At 38.9% G+C, this 14660-nt stretch overlaps 1 long non-coding RNA gene across 1 annotated transcript in view; it reads left to right on the top strand.

The window, feature by feature from the left end:
* Positions 1-413: 413 nt before the first annotated feature.
* Positions 414-14660, top strand: part of LOC148214238 (uncharacterized) — a 98363-nt gene continuing 84116 nt past the window's right edge. The window contains exon 1 of the long non-coding RNA XR_015793474.1: positions 414-2212. This is a non-coding gene — a long non-coding RNA (uncharacterized LOC148214238). The remainder of the gene's footprint in view (positions 2213-14660) is intronic.

The following is a 14660-nucleotide window of genomic DNA, read 5'->3' as shown; positions in this document are numbered from 1 at the left end:
GGACTCCACCATTAGTTCCGTTGTCAAACTGCTCTTCCTATCTTAATAGGAAAAACTTTTTCTTAATATTCTACTAAATCTGCCTTCTGGAACTTAAAGTCTTGCATTCTGAGCTATAGAATGCTATCCTATCTCCCCTTCTTCTCTTCTCACAGCTAAACATATCCAGCTCCCTCACTTTGTCTTCAGAGGTCTCAGTTTCTTTCCAGTCCTCTGATGATCACTCAGAAGCTGTCATAGTGGGACTGAGTCCTTCTTAATGTGTGGTGTGGCACTGGACATAGTATCCGAGGTGTTGACTAGCCAATAGCATTTCGTGACCACGAGATTTTAAAATTATTTATTTAGTTGTGGTGGTTCAAGCCTGCTGCTGTGAAGTGGAAGAAAACTTCAGTCCCAGAAGTTTGGATATGAAAGATTTAATGAAACAAAATACATAATAAATGACACCTCTTTTCTCAGTACACTGGCACACTCGTTCTGCTAAGGAAGTAACCTAAACACACCTTATTGCTTTGGTCCTGCAGAAAAGCAAGAAGGAATAAAACAGAAGGATCTTCCTCTTCCTTCCTTCAGAGTAAATGCACAGGAGGAACAAAACTCCCTGAATGAACTGGTGGTAGCAGCTTCCTGTCAGTCTCTTCCCAATATCTGGGAGAGTTTAGGGGAACGAGTGGAGCAAGGTAGCTCAGCTATGATCTCAGAGGTGTGCATGCAGACAGCTAACATGGCCCATCACACCAGCCTTTTGGCTTCAACCAGTAGCCAGTCAGATTGTTCTGGAAAAGTCTGAAATAGGATATGATGCTGTAGCCTTATATTTATTAGACAATGTATGAAGAAATACTTCTCTTGGTCTGCTCTGAACAAACTACCAATCAGGGTCATGGGTAAGCCCGAATGCTCCTAAAGAGGAATTTATCCCCACCCATTCTCTCTATTCTCCTTATAAAATTATAAGCTTCTATTATGACCTCCACAGTACAGTATTTTTTCCTTTAAATGCAAAGACCCCAACTATTTCAGCTACTCATTATTTGGAAAGATATTTAAACCCTTCAATCATTTTTGCATATTTTTTCTATACATTTTTTCAGCACTCTAATTTTCTTTTTGAGAAATTAAGCATATAATTGTAAACAGCATTGTAAATGTGGGGGTTGCTGTTTTATTTTCAATCCATTTTAAAAATACTTCCTAACAGTGATTTTTCCCATTTCACTCACACAGCACATTGAGCTGGTTTGTTTGGTGAAATTTTTACCAGAATCCTAAGATCTCTTTCTTGAGCAGTTGCTGCCAATTCCATCAATATATATGCAGCTAGGGTTATTTTGTCCCCGTGTTCTTCATTTTGCTAATTATACATTTTATTCCACATACTGCAGAATAGTGAGAAAAAGCACTCTAGAATCTCAATAGCTTTATAGCTTTGGTGAACTACAAATTTCCCTTCACATGGACAAAGCCATAGAAAACTTATGTAAGATTTACCATTATTAATCACCTTGGATTATATTCCAACACTTGTCCAATTGCCAACCTGACTTTCTGGGGGAGTTGTTTGAATAAAGGTACTTTTTTGGAATTTGCAGCAAAGGCTTTGATTATATTCCTCCACCTCTCTGTTTCCCTTGCTTGATTTTTGTTTTTAAACACAGCTGCTGCTTAGATTTACTTTTTGTTTTGGCCACTATAAGGGGACAACAAACCTTGACAAGTTGGATTGATGGAGCTATTTGGAGACCGAGAGCTTAACAATAATGCAAAGCAGCTGGCACAGGCAGTTTTTCAAGAGGCTGTCAGCATGATAGAATGCCCAGATGAGCAGCCCCCATTCAGCACCAGGAAGAGACATCAGCTTTCAAAGTCAACATGAGGAAATACAGTTCGGATTCTCTTCTTCAAAAGTCAGCTCTGTCTGCTATCCTCTCTTTCTGTCTCCCCAGTTCATCCTTAGCTTTTGGTACTGCTGGCACCTTCCATGATTCTTTAGCCCAACCTTCTGCAACCTGAACCCTCCAAATATGTTGATTTCCAGATCCCATCATGGAATAAACTGGAGAATAACAGGAAGAAGAAGACTTCTTTAGTCAAGTTATATCTGTGAAGTCTCCTCCAGAGATTTATTCTCATTATGGCAGTCTGGTGCAGACAGGCTAGTGAATTCTAGATGAGTAACTTACCTGGTAAATTCTGGATTCTTTGAAAAGTAAGTTTTGTGTTTCTGTTCTCTAGGCAGAAGAATTTCAGTCTGCAGTGTACATTCTGTTTCTACAGTCAAGATTTCTGATTGCGATAAATAACTTGAGTTGTATCATAAGATGGGCGTGTGTATATAACTGACAGCACAGAACAATACTAGAGTGAACAGAATGGTGAACTAAGCTCACTTCTCTAATTTTATTGTGTCTGTAAATCTGCATCTGGCAGTTTTGTTCAGGGTTATCTACTTCCTTTGGGAAAGACCAGTGTATAAATGCTCCTGCAGGCTGCTATGACATTGTGAAATTTTTTTGCAGATAAAATTGTCCATATTTATTGAGAGCTGGACACCAGCTTAGCAGGATTTAGTGAGATAACTTGGGCAAAATCTTGCATGCTTATCTGGGATTTTTTGAGCTTGCAGAAATTGAGGAAGTGAATTGGGTGAGATCTGCTACCTATAAGCTCATTCATACAGCTGGGCAGGATATGTGGGATAGATTCCAGAAGTATTTTATTCTACTCTGAAGGAATGGATGGTATCATCAGTCTTGAAAGAAATGGTGGCGTGCTTCCTTCAAATGATCTAGCCAATTGAGACAACTTCCAGCCAATTTCCAACCTCCACTTTTGGGCAAGATTTTGGAGAAAGGATGGGGCTTAAAAAACAAAGGGTCCTAAAGGAAATTAATTTTTTGGATCTTTTTCATTCAGATTTCAGCCCTGAGAATAGGATGGAAATAGTATTAGTCAACCTGGTAGATGATCTTTGTCAACAGCATTTAGTTCCAACAACTATGATATCCTCTAGAGTCTGTATGAGGGTTGAAAATTGAGGGCACTCTTCTGAAGTGGTTCCACTGATTCCATAATGGACAACTTCAGTTTGTATGTATGGAGGCAGAGCTGGTGGTTGTTCCACTGCAGATGCCACAGGGCTTGGTCCATTGTGCTATTTACATCAACATGAACCTGTTAGCATGCTGGTGGTACTCAATTATACATCACCTGCCCAGGCTGAACTAGGATGCTGTTGAAGTCCTCATCTGGTGCCTGGAGGCTTTGAGGCCTGGATGTGCCAAAACAAGCTCAGACTAAATCGGAACAAGGCAGAGTTATTGTTTGTTAGTGACAGCTCTGGCTCTGTCCCAGCTCCAGTTACAGGTTTTGATTGGCTCATACTCCTTCTTAATAAGCAGATCTGGAAGTTTAGCCAAATAAAGGGAGAAACAAAGGGGGAGCAGCTATTTCTATGTGAGGAAGATCAAAAGCTCATTTTCCTCAGCAGCCCATAATCAGCACTAGCAAAACTGTGACTTCCAGCTGCCCTTATTGTATGTTTCCTTGTGAAACTCAACAAAGAAATAATCCCATAAGAGCTGACTTCTGGGCTGAGATCATGTTCCTGTTAAACACACAAGAGCAGTTGGGGCAAATGTGTTAAAATTAAAATGAGAAGACTACCTGCATTTCCACAACTGAGGGAAGATGAGCCTTTTTTAAAGGAGACTGCACAAGTTTGTAAAGATTGAATTTAGAATGAGGCCAGAGAACAGTTTTATCTGTAGTCTTGAGAAGGCAGAGTCTCCCCAGGAAGAAACAGCCATTACGGTGGGATTTTCTTTTTCCACGAAGCCTTCTCCTTTTTCAGTGGCCTGTTCCAGGTGGTATTGATTGAGGGGGGGAGAGACAGATTGTACCTTTGGCTCCTTATTTACAGGGTCTCTCAGAGCTCAATGCTCTCTCCCCTCTTATTTAATATCTACATGAAACTGCTGGGGGAGGTCATCCTTTAATTTGGGGTCTGGTATCATCAATATGGGGAGGAAAGAGATTGATCTATCCAGAGCAATATACAAATGACAGTGTTCTCCAACTCTAAATGACATTGCAACTCCTCTGAGACAAAACCAGATCTATGCATCAGGCCTTCAATGACTTGCAACAGGTCTGTGGTTACCATGGAGGCTATGAACTTCTGAGCTGCCCTGGACTCAACATTGTCAGGTGGCTAGTTGAATTCCCTGAGAACTAATAGATCCAGGATCTCTATTGCCAGCCTAGCCATGGGATCCAACAGATCAAGGAGAGATTATGCTGGGCAGCAGGGAGAGTGGTACACCAGCAACAATCCCAGATGTTCTCTACAGTCCAACTTTAACCAGACCGTCTCACATCCAGTTATCTGTGGAGCAAAGCTTCTGAGAACCCTCAGTGACTCATGGATAACAATAGCCAACACCCCTCCCATGGGCTTTTGGCTGTTGCAAAACCTGAAACTAGGTAGACACAGATGTTGGTTATACATACTAGAACTACTCATACCTAGCACAGTTAAGGCAGAGTTACCAAGAATCTCTTTTGCTTTCTCTTACTCTCTCCCTTGGACTAAGACATTTTCTGTAACCATCAGAAAATTACCTCCTGTAATGGTCCTATTCCCCATGTTCCCTGGGGGAACATTGTCTACTGATGGGGAATATCAGATTTAGTCATGTAACACGTATGCTATAGTTGCTGCACTGGCTGCTGATTTGCTTCTCGGTCCAGTTCAAAGTGTGGGGTTGTTACTTTTAAACCCTTATGAATTGTCACCCAGAAACTTCCAGGACTGTCTCTTCTGACAAGATCTGGCCTGCCTTGTACATTCTGGCAGAAAGGGTTTACTGAGATTCCCAACCCTATAGGATGTCAGGAGAATGTGAGCCTGATGATGCCCTTTCTCTGTGGTGGTTCTGGAGTTTTGGAACTCGTTGCCTTCTGAAATGCAGAATGCTTCAACCTTCCTTGTGTTTTTGGAAATCACTAAAAACCTGGTTGTTTGGCTGAGCATTTTGGAACTACACGTGTGTGGGCTGCCTATAATTTTTTGATTGGGTGGTCCAGATTTTATTGTATGTATTTTCTGTTTCTGTAAATCATCTCAAGTCCTATGGAAATGGATAGTATATAACATCTTATAATAAATAAATGCATAAATGAATTTCACTTCTCTTTGAGTGAGAACAAGTGTGAATTTTTGTATGTATCCAAAAGATCTGAGTGAGTCTCCACAATCTGGCAATATCACCATTCAGTTCTCCTTGCTGCTGCAAACAGCAGTGCCAACCAATCTGTCATATGTACTGATCCATTTAAGATTCCATATTGCTAAATGACTGGAATTAAGATGGCTCTGCCCCAACTTCATAAACTTCAATCTTGCAAGAATTTGGTTATCTGTACAGTTTAAGTGGCAGTTTCCCTGTTGACCTATTGGCAACCTAGTAGGGATTGATCTTGTCCATTTTCAAGAAATAGAAGTTTAATTGCATGAGAAACAGAATCAAATAATCAATTTTACCGTTCATTTCTAGAACTCATATTCCCAAGCATAAACTTGGATAAATCACCTTTATTTCAGTAAAGTCTAATGCAATTACTCTTTGCTATTGGGGAGAATTTTTCACTTTTTTGCCTTGAAGAGAACAGTATAGCATCTTTCATTCAATATCTCTGCAAAATTGTATTCTAACATGATTAAGGAAGGTTGAAATACTCCTGTTAAGTAACATTTTCCAGGTCTTGATTTCTCTTCCAATATTTCCACTGTCAATTAGCCAAAGCAATTTCCACTGACTAATAAAGCAGTTGGTTAAGCTTATTTTCCAATCAAAACTCACTTAATTTCAGCAAATAACAGTTGGGAGGGAGAGAAAGAATTGATCAAAAAGCATTTAAATAGTCAGCCTGCTCCGGTTGCAGGAAAATCAAACTGTCTGAAAGTAAGTAGAATAGCCATTTCAGTGAAGAGCTAATCTTTCGGAATCTTCACTTTAATATAAAAATTAAAATATCTTGTGCTTATTCAGTCATTAGATGCGAAACATGTCTAGCCATAACTTTAGATATTGCCAGAAATGCTACTCTTTTATAACAGCTCACATCCCCCTTCATTCAAGAACTCTTAGGCTTTAATTGCTTAGACATATTTACCCCAAAGGTGGACAACCCTGAATTTAAGATGGTCTTCCTGCTCAAGAAAAATGAGAGAGAAAAAGCTCATCTGCCTTCCTTCCCATGTCCACAGCAAATCTAGGGCAATCCCCACTGCAGCCTAAGCTACTTTTCTGCCATGCTGCCCATGGCTCTTTCTTAACTCAGCTTCAGAAATTCCAGGCTCGATTGTGGTGAGTTGGCAACAGGCTCAGGCTGGCGCTCAGTCCAGTCCAGAGCAAGGCCACATACTTTATACATGCCATCACACCCCTTTCCCACATTACCTCCTTTGATGCTAAAACAGACCTCTTTCTTTTTTCCCCTTAGGGTACCATAAAAGAAGGGAAGCTTTACAGTCATGCAGGCAGGGGCTGGGAAAGGAAGGGGAGCATGCTTCACCCAGCCGAGGCAGAAACAGAAAGCTTATCCACTGAGAGATGTAAGGGTCGAACAGAGCATGAGCTTCTGGGTTGAGGACAGTTTATTGATTTTTAATAGACCATTCTTGAATCAATTGCAAGATTACTATATTTTTGAAAAAGCAGCTGCCGACCAGCAGAGAACAGAGCAGCCTGGCATCCCAGGATGAAGTGGCTGCCCAGGGCAACCAGAGATGCTGGAGGAGAAGGCCATTGGAGCTGGGGCTGCTGCTAGACTGGGATGAAGCACTGGAGGCTTAAAGGGCCTAAAACAGCTTAGGTGAGAAACAGCAGATGTCAATCACAGCTGGGAAACGTGCGTACTGGGTATACTGTATTGGTATATTTGCAATGGGCTGGGAGTGGGAGGAAGACAGTGTCATATGCTTCTGTACTCAGGAAGTGGTGAGTAGGTGAAGCAGAAAGTGCAGATCTGCCCTGAGATGATTTGCCCATAAAATATGTTATTTGGGAGAAAATGTAATGTTTCTGTCAGGGTAAACACATGCATTTTTATGAAATATGTATGTTTGTATATCTTTTGTACCTAGAAAGTAAGTTTTCTATTTGCAGAACACATGATATCCAGCATAGTCCCTGCAATAGAATCCTATGCACGCTTAATCAACTGCTATTTCATGAAGTTTACCCTTCCTTCCTTCCTTCCTTCCTTCCTTCCTTCCTTCCTTCCTTCCTTCCTTCCTTCCTTCCTTCCTTCCTTCCTTCCTTCCTTCCTTCCTTCCTTCCTTGTTAAGCTATCTGCTGTCAGGGAACCATTTAGTGTATTATCTTTTTCAGCTACTGAAGAGCTATAAAAGCTATAAACAGATTACTTGCACTTCTACTTATTGTCCACATTAGATATATGTGATAGATGGTTTGGGAAAATAGTTTACCTAGCTATATACTATGTATACTATTCTCTTGAGTTTGCTAGAAAATCAGCTCTCACTTAGAATATAAAAAGCCCAACTTGCCTAAGTTTGCTTCATGTAAAAAAAAAAAGTGCTGCTAAACGTTGATTTCTTTTTAAAAAATCGACTTGCAGAAGCATTGACACTTCTGTCAGTTTACATATGAAATTTGCACTGGCTTCTACACAAGACGAAATTCAATAAAGGTTGTTTGTATTCATTATGAAGCAGTCCTAAGAGTTATGAAAATCAGTCCCTGGCTCCTCCTGGATGTGAAATTCTTCTACATAGTCCTCAGCCTAAATAGCATATTTTACTATTAGGTACAGACAAACTTCCCAAATTCCTTTGATCTCATCTAGGAAAAAACATACAAGTTCTTTATGAACAACAAAACAAATAAAATTCTCACCTCCTCTACTTAAGTCAAACTCAATAGGGAGAACTATTTCTAGAATGGAAAAGGCCAAATTGTACCTATTAAAGATGACGATTCAATCAAAAAATAATAATAGACCAATTCAGTTCTACTGAATTTGGTTGGTTGAATTCAGAGAGATTCAAACTCAGAATATAATGATCTAGGTACACAGAGCTCTTACTTATAAGGACAAATCTGTCAGTTTTGGTTTCTTGTGTATTCATTTTCTAAATCAAATCGAGTAGTGATACTGTACTCACGAATCTGGACAGCTTTAAAATGGAATTAAACAAATTCATGGAGGAAAAGAATACAAGTGCCTATTAATCACGTGTCTAGAATAAAAACTGATATGTACTTTGTCTTTCCATAACCGCTACTGAGAAACAGAAGCAAGAAGATAGTATTTCATTTCTGTCTGCCTGTACACTTCCTATAGGCATCAGGTTGTCCAATGAACACAGTTCTTAAGTTCTTTCTATTTAGTTTATGAATAGAATTGTGAATGTTTGCAGACAGAAATTCTTACCTATTCTTAGCTCCTATTTGCCTAAGAACAAACCATAGTATTTAATTAATACCATGTTTCCAGATGTAAAAATATTTATACTCTTATTTAAATGGTATCATGAAGAACAGCTATTGTTTTTAATTAAAATCTTTACAGGACAGAAATGTGTAGAGAAAAGTGAGGGTTCCTCACAGATGAATCCACACACATACATACACTCACCTGCTCAAACCTATTTGGAAATATGTGTTTTATGACCACAATTTAGCAGAGCTAAAAGAATATGAGTAAGATCAGGGTCCTATATTCCTTAATCTGGTTCTGGAGAATTTAGGCCTCTGTTCTGTTTATGCCTGATTGGGTATGTGGTTCATACATATTATAATCATATAATGTGGTTTGTTCATTTTTGTCTTAGCGTAATATATAGTCTCATTCCAGGAAAGAAAAAATCATGCATAAATATGTACTAAAGCATAAACAAACATTATTGTTTAGCAGGATATGTAAGATTTTATCAGTACAAGATTGTGGTATGACAATGATATACTTAACACAATCCTGGTCATTCATTTCCAGTTTGCAAGATTAATTGTGACTTTTATTTTCCTGAGAAGTATCTGCTGGTCATGACAGCTTGAAAAATGTTGCACTGAGAAGAAATTATTAACACTGAATCACTAGCATTTTATTAATGCAATGCAAATTAACCTTCCTTTACTGACTTACTTTGACTAGGAGTGGTATGTTTGGGCTAACTTCCTAGCATTAAGGAAGTTAGGCAGATGAACACTCCAGTATACCTCAAGAACAGTCTTTAGGCCTTAAAACATTTGGTGACAACAGCATGAAATTATTGAGCCATTTAAAATGAAATGAGGGTAAATCTTGCTTAAAACTCTACTTTTAAGCTGCTCCTTTTCCATGTTCATATCAAATGGACTCTAAGATGGTTTAAGAAAATTCAGTCTGGATAGAGATGCTTTGGCAGCTGTCTGACAGGTGTTTAGTCCAGATTGTCAGCTACCATGGTCTCTCCATTGGACAATTCTCATGCTGCATGACTCTCCCAACATATTGTACCAGGAAATGAATGGCCAATTGTTTTCCTTTCTGTGGGGAGGTCTTACTGAACATATATTCTTGTATGTATTTGGGTGCATGCATATAATAAATATACGAAGTTAAATTTAGATATGCAAATGTTAAAACATCAACATGCACATATATGCAAGCACCAGAGCTAGTTTTAAAATTCCTTTCTTGCATTTTCCCAGGTTTGGATCCATAATCCTGCTACGATAAGGGTCTCTCAGTAGTGTAGTGGTAATAACATTTGCTTGATCAGTGTTGTCCAAACTTGGCCACTTTAAGATGAGTGGACTTCAACTCCCAGAATTCCCCAGCCAGCCATGCTGGGAGTTGAAGTCCACTCATCTTAAAGTGGCCAAGTTTGGACAACATTGTTAGAGAATGTTACTGGTTTGAAACCTGGCAGAATGTTTTGAATTACAAATTTTCTTTCCTGGTATGGCCAATGTTATTGTCCCCCCCCCTTTTTTTTTTAACAAGTTCAGCAGTCCACCCTTTCATTGCTTTTCCTGTCATTTGGGAGGTAAACAACTTTGCAGTATTTATTCATTTGGGCAATTTAGGAGCTGGGTGAACAAAAAAAAACAACAGAAAAAGAAAATTGCAGCATTTAAATGGTGCACCAGGAGATTTATTTAAAAAAAAGGTGGAAAAGTAGTAGCTTAGGGAAATAATAGTAAATAACAACAACAACCAGTGACCCTTTGCATGTCAGACAAAAGTTATACCCACCATGCTCCTGGAACACCTTTGATAACAGTAGCTGCAGCAAAGAGCTTTAGTGCAGGGGGTGTTCCTGCCACTGGGCACAGCAGTCAGTTACAGTGCAGGCTCTTAAATTGGATTTGCAGTGAGCTGGAGATGAATAGAGGATAACGTTATCCAATCCTGCCCTCCCAAAATGGTTGGTGGCCCGTACCGGTAATCTAGCACCAATGCAAAGACATACTGTAGTGTCTCTGAGGTCCCAACAGAACCCTACTGGATTATTGTGGGGGTATAAAATGGCAGGACACGGGAATAATGCTTGCTGGGAATGGGAAAAGAAGATAATTGGAGAATCTCTTTGGAGGACTTTGTCCTGCTAAAGCTTCAGATCTCATTGGGAGTTGCACTAAAAAGCAAACAGCAAAGAAGGTATATTTTCAGTTTGCTAATCAAGCTAGGGCAAAGAGTGAGATAAACCAGAATAAAACATAAATCAGGCAGTATAGTCAGCCAATCTGGAGTTTCAAAGAGTTGTAACAACGGCAAAGATACCATGAGAACACAGTAGCACGAACCAGGCAGAATCAGCAAAAGTGAGCCATTGCAGCCAAGAATAATATAAAGGGCGAGGATGTTGCTTCTTCTTCATTATAATAGTTTCAAGATCTACAAAGACTCTTCTGTTCTCTAGAATTCTAAAGCTCTTTTTTCGTTATTCCAGTTTTATTTCCCAATGCTTTCTTGGACTTGGCAGTTTTCCAAGTCCAATTCACTTAATTGCTTGTCTATCTAGTAATTAGATCACAAGTCGTTTCTAACTGGGTTCTCAATAGACCAGTCATTCCAGATAAACTGGGCTTCAGCAGACTCTTTTGTATCCAAATCATCTGAGAATAAATGATTTATGCTCATTTCATGAATCACTCAGCAAATGTAGAAGCCCCTGATCTTCTAATGCAGGGCCGACCAGTTGCCTGAGGGTACATTGGAGTATCAGCATTTGCCTTTTGTCTCAGGCGGCAAAATGCCTTGGGCCAAGCCGGACTGACTCACATCCCTGTTGTCACCCTATTTCATATTTGTCTATCTAGATAGTTTTTGAACTGCAGCTCTTCTGTATTAAAGCAGTTCCATCAGGAGGTTAAACTTTCCATTAAGGATTCCTAAAGTTCAAACGACTAGAATGTCAGAAAAGTGAAAAAGATGGGAATATATATAGCATTGAATTCATTTCTAATATATATATATATCTATATCTATCTATCTATCTATCTATCTATCTATCTATATATATATATATCAGAAATGAATTCAATGCTTTAAAAGAAAACAGTTATGAGTAATTAAGGAGATTGCATCATAAGGTGGTGTAAACAGATGCAACCTGCAACAGCCAATAAGGAGCCTCCAGCAGTGTAGAATACTGTCCTGGTTATCAGATAGTGATTTTAGATGGGAAAATAAAGAGGTGACTTCACAGGAATGTCCCCTTCCTATTTTCATCTGTGATAAATGAAGGACTGTTTTTATGCTCTGCTTTGTGCAGGCTGTGAGGAAATGGACTTCAGGCAACATAGATCATAAGACAGTACAGTGGGTGCTGCCAACTTTTACTGGCCCTGTTGTACCAAATGATTTTAATTGCTCATTAGATACAGAACTCCTTGCGTTACTTTTTTCTCATTATTTTCCATTTTATAATAACTGAACTTGCTTAATTCTTGCATATCAAACTGCTGGTAAAGGCATACTTTTAGATCCAGTAAATAAGCAACTGCAACGGAAATTGTTTTATAGAAGATTTCCTCATTCAGGAAAAGAATGATTTGATCAAACTTTAAGACACAATTCAAATGGTATAGTTACCACACTAAGTTCCTATATATAAATTAAATATGTTCTACTCAGAAGGGGGCAACAAAGGTTTGTATGTAATTGCACTGAGCCCCAGAAAAGGAGTTAAGTGAAGGGGCTCAAACTGTAAGGTTTGGCTGAATGAAACTTATCAGCTCTCAATCTTCGAATTAGCTCATTACTGAAAAAAAGGAAAAATCAGATTTTTGCTGTTAAGGTTCAATATGTTGTTTAAAAATTGCGATATGCTTTGTACATCATCAGGAGTCATAGACTCAAACTGATCCCAGATTATGTCATAGGATGACGCCCCCATCATCTTCAATGGCACTGTCAAGTTGGAGCCCAACTCCATTCAAATCTGAGCAGTGTTTCCCATCAAATGCTATAAGAATTCTTCATAGTGGCCCTTCAGATGTTCTTTCCTAACAGGGAAGGTGTTGCCTTAAAAAGGGCCACTGGAGGGCATTTAGCAGATGCAATAGAAGAGAAAAATATTTCCACCATGTAAACATGAACATGAGCTTTTACCAGTGTCCAGTCAGACTTGAAATGTGTGTTCCTCCAGCGACACTCTATGTATCTCCTCTGCTGCTTCAGCTTCCTGAGCTGCAAAGGATCTGTGAGAGGGGACAGGCATCTCTGGGGCAATATGGTCAAGCACTCCCTATCCCAATGGATAACCAGGGTCTCAACCAAACTAGCCCACCAGTTCCTCAATAAACTCCCAAGCAACCCACTAGATCCATTAGGCTCTTAGGATGGATTGATCTAATATGTCCTTCCACACAAGTGATGGGGAGGGTCACACCACATTTCTGTCAGGGATCACATTCAGTGCCTTCCACTTTCATGTTGCAACTACCCTCAGACAAAAAACATTTAGTGTGTGACATTTTACATGCCTCGGTCCTGCAATAAGTTGGATCAGGTCTGTGGCTGTCATAGCAGTCATAAATGACTTGGCTGCTCCAGAGCCTTCATCCAGTTTGGGGAACTCCAGTTCCCCCTCCCCCCAGCAATAAAGTTGAGCAGTCCTGGCAGGGATGGTTTTGAGCAGCAGGGGTCTTAATTGCACAATTTGTTTTTATTTGTTTTTATTTGTTTTATTGTAGGTCCCCAGAATTTCACAACTATACACGCTCAAATAAATTTATGAAAATAAAAAAACATATCTCTGTACTCAGACACTAAATAGTAAAATGTTATAGACTGGGCACTGCCATTTTGTCTAGACTATAAGAAAAACTCCATGATTTTGCAACAGTAATCATGATGCAAAGACATCATTTCAGATGCAGATCCTTTAAAAACTTCAGATCTATTTGTAACTAGTCCTATAGCTTTGTTGGCTATCTATCTGTCTGTCTGTCTGTCTGTCTGCCTGCCTGCCTGCCTATCTACTTAATATGCTACCCATCTCCCCCATAGGGTGACTTTGGGTGGCTCACAATTAAAATCCAGATGTTAAAAACAGTAAAAATATAAATATCCATATTAAATTAACTAAAAAAATAATATCCTTGTTTTTGACAAGGAGTGAAGAAGTCATGATACTTGGCTCCTGACTCAAATATAGAAGTAATTAGTTAAAACTCTGGCTTATATTTTTATCTATTTAAAATCAAGGATGGGCAAGAATATTGTCTTCTTAAACATTTATGGATTTCTTCATGAAGTTGAAATAATGAATCTGAGAGCTTTAATGAGGGAGAAAGTAAAATAGCTACCCTTGCTTACTGCAGGACTTTAAAAAGCTCAGCTTAAAAAAAACAATGTATTGTCGAAGGCTTTCATGACCGGCATACAATGGCTGGTGTGGTCTTCCAGGCTGTGTGGCCGTGTTCTGGAAGTTTTGTTTCCTAACGTTTCGCCAGCACCTGTGACCGGCATCTTCAGAGTGCAGGAGCGCAGGCAGGAGCAGTTCTCTCTGTGCCCATTAAAAAAAACACTTTAAAAGCTTTTGAAAACCTTAAATAAACTTGGTTTGAACCTTCTTTTTAAATCTCCTAATTCACACAACTTTAATTTAGTTTCCAAATTAAACCATTTTCTAATTTCACACAATTTACTGAAATTTAAAGATTGTTCTTACAGAACACACTATGCTACACAAAACAGAAAGTTAAAATATACTGTGCTTAGCTAGTTATATGCATGCAGTTGCTAACTCTTTAATTGACTTGGTTAAACAAGCTGCAGTAACCAACAATATGCTCAATTAGAACTGTCAGTTTCTTTTTCCTGAGAGGATCCTAATCTTTAATATTTCCTCGGTGACAGATATAAAGCAATTGTCTTCATGATGGAAATAGCTGTACCTACTGAATTTTCACAGTTGATACGGGTGAGAATATCAATCAGTTCATTTTAATAAATATTTGCTAAACATCACACATTTCTTTAAAAATGGAAGACACAAGACCTTGGATTTGTTAAAAGGCGAATGGAGAAGTGAAAGGGGCAGCTTTAAATATTTTCATTGGTTTTTCATCGTACTAGTTCAGTTCAGTTTATAAGAAGCAGATCATCAAAATAACAATTGTGAATATCATAAA

The sequence above is a fragment of the Python bivittatus genome, unplaced genomic scaffold (genome assembly GCF_059951505.1).
Source record: "Python bivittatus isolate LINGU-HERP-01145 unplaced genomic scaffold, Pbiv_v1 ctg000700_np1212, whole genome shotgun sequence".
NCBI lineage: Eukaryota > Metazoa > Chordata > Lepidosauria > Squamata > Pythonidae > Python > Python bivittatus.
The sequence above is the reverse complement of the archived record's forward strand: the minus strand, read 5'-3'. Positions and strand labels throughout refer to the sequence as shown.